Here is a 4,800-nt window from a genome sequence, read left to right on the forward strand (position 1 = left end):
AGACTATTTTTCTTTTCTCTGGTGCTGCTTTCTATGCCTCTTAGTTCTACATTTCCTTCCGTCTTGCCATACCACTGCTAGAGGTTCCCCGGGCCGAGTATCAGTTCTGTTTTCTCCTGTAGCAGTACAAGCCTTCCAGCCTCCATGTTTTGCATATGCAGCCCTGCTCTTACACCTCATGGCTGCCCTTCCACGAACAGCTCAACGGGCCACCGGGCTATTGCTGAGTGTTTGTTACCACCCTCTGCTCTGTGTTTAGCTTGGTCTCCTACCCCTGCACTTACAGCAGCTTTATCACAGAGAGGGAAGAGCTTTCACTAGGCAGATTACAAGGCAAACAATAAGGTTCTTAGGACTTTAAATTTAAAACAAGCAAACAAAAGCCCATACTAGAGTGTCACTGTAATGGAGTTACTGTTTGGCATACATGATTTAGACTTCCATATTCTGAAGGAAGGGTAGTGCTGCTGCTTTCAATATTTGGTAAAAGCATGGAAAAGCCTCCAGCCAATAATTTTGTTAGTACATGTAACCACTCCATTTGTCTAACAGAGCAGATTCAGCTATCCTTAAATTACGGCCGCAGGAGAGGAGTATCAAGACCAGCCCCTGCCCAAGGAGAGCACACTCCTTCCTCAGCCCCCCTTTCCCCTGTAGCTTCCTTTGTGCTAAATGTGATGTTCAGCTTAGCGAACATCTGAGCTATTCAGGGAGAGGAAAAGGCAGGAGCACTTCCCCTCAAAGCACATCAGTTTAGTGTCCTGCCGGGGCAGTGCCAGGCAAGGGTGGGTATGAAGCAAAGGGAACTCGTACGGCAGCCCTCAGCCCGGCTATCATAAAGTTGTACCCTGACCTTTCATCCATGACAAAAAATATCCTGTAGGACGAGTGGTTTGGTAGCGTGGATCTTCAGAGAAGCTTTGCTTCAGCTTGAAGATTTAAAACATTGTTTACTTTTGTTTTCTTTGACCTAGTTGGCGCAGAATACTGTACTGCGAGGGATCATGTGAAGTGTGAGCCACAAAACAGGATCTGTGTGCTGTGCTGCATGTGGGTTTCTGTGTCTGTAGACAACACACAGAGACCGATCCTGACTGCGAGCGTTATTTTTCTGTGACTTTCTTCAGCTGTGCAGAGACCGGAGGTCTGCAGCTGCTTACAGTGGGGCTGCATGGTGTGCACGTGGCTGTGCGGTGCCTCCTTACCATCTCTGCACAGAACCTAGAAAGGAGGCCGATGGGTTTCTGCATCGTGACTTTGAACAGATGAAGTCTTGCCTTTTTATTTATTTATTTATTTATTAACCTGGGGAAAAAAAAATACACTATAGATTATCTATCTCCAAAGTCTCTGTATCTTTTATTTACAAGCTGGTGTAGTTATTAAAGGCAGGTAAGCTTTCAGGTTTGTAAGTCCTTTTCCAGGTGCAAAACAGAGGCAATGAATTTCATGCCAGCAGGGTGAGAGACAATTTTTCTCAGGGAATGGCTCATCAGTTTAGGTAAGACATGTTACCAACTAGTTGCTGCCCAGAGAGGCAATGCATCCCCACCCCCTCTCGATTCAGCTTGTCAGCTTCCATAACAAGATGATGTAGAGTGGAAAGCTGATCCTACAAAATAAGTGAATGGCTTTTTTAAAGCTATTTAGAAAACTCCTGACCCTTTGAGAATAGTTTCCCAGTTGGAACTATCCTGCTACTGTGTGTGACTGGACTGGAGGAAAGCAGCTGTACTGTGTGGGCAGGGTCTCCCTCCCTTCCCCACCCCTTCCAGCAGCAGTTGGACATTTTGCCCAGTAACCACCCAGTTACTGAACTTCAATTGACACCATTTCAGTAAATTCAGCCAACAGGAAACCAAAGAAAGAAGAGCGTAGGAGAATAACCAACAGGTCTGAACTGAGTACACCGAAACCACCGTGTGGGGCTGGGAAATGCCAGCAGAAGTGAAAGAACAGGGGGAGGGGTGAGGGGAACGAGTAACAGAGGTTGGATGGGGCAGAGAAAGAGAGGAAGGTTGTGAAACATGCTGGTGGTAGCAAAAGGTGCCACATCAGAAAGAAATGGAATGTGCTGGTGTCCTGGTTTCAGCTAGGACAGAGTTAGTTTTCCTCCTAGTAACTGGTAGAGTGTTATGTTTTGGCTTAGGATGAGAAGAGTGCTGATAACATGCTGATGGTTTAGTTGTTGCGGAGCAGTGCTTACACCAAGCCAAGGACGTTTCAGCTTCTCGTTCTGTCCTGCCGGCGGGCAGGCGAGGGGTGCAGCAAGAGCTGGGAGGGGACAGACTCAGGACAGCTGACCCAAACTGGCCAAAGGGATATTCCATGCTGTATGGGGTCATGCTGAACAATAGATAGGGGTGGCTATCCAGGGGGAGGGGGGCCGGCTGCTCGGGGTTAGGCTGGGCATTGGTCAGCAGGTGGTGAGCAATTGCATTGTGCATCACTTGTTTCGTACACATTATTAGTAGTAGTACTATTATCATCATTATTGTTATTATTATTATTATTATTTTCCTGTCTTAATAAACTGTCTTTATCTCAGCTCACGGGCTTCACTTTCCCATTTCTCTCCCCCATCCCAGAGAGGGAGGGGGGAGGGTGAGCGAACGGCTGTGTGGTGTTTAGCTGCCGGCCGGGTTAAACCACAACAGCTGGGAAATACTTTTATTCTAAGGCCAAGCTTGATGCAGTTCCTGGTGATACTAGAAGTGAAAAGTCAGAGGTAGAGTAATGGTTCAGTGAAAAATGATTTTGTACTCTCAGTGGGTCTTTCTTCTGTCGGTTGCTCACGTTCAATCCAACAGGTACGTGGGTGTCTATTTGTCCACGGCACATGGCAGGAGGATGCTGTGATGGCATGTTGGAAAAAAGTGATTCTTGTTTTTGTTAAAATTTGTGTGGTAAGATGCAATTTTTCGCTCAGAATTTTAAAAAGTCAAATCATTTCTTTTTTTTTTTTTTCCTGGCACATGTCTACTGCGGATGATTTCCCCACTCCCCTGTTCTTACCTCATTCTTGCTAGGTTGCCCAGAGAGTCCCAAGATTAAGATTAAAAGAAGAGACTATTTTGCCCATTTTATTGTTCTCAGTTCAGTTTGAACAAAGCTTCACGTTTACTGTTTTCATGTTTGGAAATGGGGCCTTGGAAATCTGGAAGAAGAGATCATGCTGGTGACTGTTATATTTTTCATGAGCTCCTTCAACCAAACGTGGCTTACTGTTAATCATTCCCCAGAGTTTTAGTCTGTGTGTGTTCAGTAAAAACTCCTATCAAAACTATATTACAGTGTCCAGCAGTCACCCAGATACATACCCACCAGAGGTACACATCCTAGAAAATCTAGCTGCCACTTTCCTTCTTGATGAAGGTCATGGTTAAGCTGTTAGTATCCATTCTCTCTCCCAGCTGCCTTGCTTTCTTCCTGACCTTTTTTTTTTTTTTTTTTTTTGGCTGACTGCAAGTACTGACATTGAGTAATTTGATAATGCATCCACAAAAAAGTATTCGTCTCTCTTCCAGGTCTTTCAGAAGGTGTGCTCTAATTTAAGTCTCCTCATAGCTTCTTGATTCATACTTCAGGATGTGCTAACATTCTTCGAGAGCAGAGTTCCAAAACGATGCTCGGTTTGACTTCTTTCCCAGCCTCTTTTTCTTCTCTGAGTTCTGGCTCTCACATCCATCCGTACATGTCAGAAGGCTGTACGAACCATGCCAGCTTCAGCTGCCGTTTGTATAACTGTATCGTTAGGAAGAAGAGATGTAATGATGTACAACTACAGACTGCTGAATTTGTGAACATGAATGAGAATCCGCCTACAAAATATGTGAGGAATACCAAAAGTTTAACTAATACATTGAAAAGAAGTCGAAGGAAGACAAGGAAAAATAATCTAGAGCGAAGCTGTAATGACATTTTCCATTTTGGTGTCTGTTTTTTTCCTGTTCCTATATTCAACATACTGCTTTCCTATGACTCATGCTGTGAAACATTTAAAGGCTAGAGAAGATGCTCCTTGCATAAGGATCACGGAGTATGTTACAAATATACCCCAAGAAAATGGACATTTTGATTCATACAAGCCACGTGAATCACCTTTGTAGGTGCAAGACCCAGGGAAAGCAGGTGGGCTGGTAACTGCAGTGAGGGTGGCCAGCAGCCAGACCAGGGGCAGGGTGGCACTGGAGGAGAGCTGTCTAGGTGCACAAAGCCCTGGGGAACCTGAAGTCGGCATCGACTCTGCTTTGAGCAGGAGGTTGGACCAGAGACCTCCCAAAGTCGTGGGGATTGAGTGATTGTGTGACTTAAAATGGCTGGTTCCAAAAATACGAACGTACTGAGACAGCAGCCAGCCTGGCTGTAATCAGCAGCAGAAGCAGTCTTCATGCTCAAGATGTTACACAAGCGGGAGAAGTTCACTGGTGCTCTCCAGATTTGGAGAGGGCTTTGCTGAGATCCATATGGATGATCCGAGGGATATTTCTGAAGAAGGCAGCGCTGACTCACAGGCACCGAGCTGGTGAATTAAAAAAATAAAAAATAAATAAAAAAAACAGGCTTGGAAAGCTGGGTGCAGGGGAGGGAGTGCTGGGAATAAACCCTGCAACTTCTGAGGAGCATTGCAATGGCTTGCGAGATGTGAGGACAGCATGGCAACGTGGCTGGGAGCTATTTGTGATTAATGCACAATTCATGTTGGTGGCCACAGGAGACACAGCCCGTGGTCAAAAGGTGGCTGTCCGGGAAGGGAAGGGAAGAAGGGAAGGGAAGGGAAGGGAAGGGAAGGGAAGGGAA

The sequence above is a fragment of the Anas platyrhynchos genome, chromosome 1, assembly GCF_047663525.1.
Source record: "Anas platyrhynchos isolate ZD024472 breed Pekin duck chromosome 1, IASCAAS_PekinDuck_T2T, whole genome shotgun sequence".
Lineage (NCBI taxonomy): Eukaryota > Metazoa > Chordata > Aves > Anseriformes > Anatidae > Anas > Anas platyrhynchos.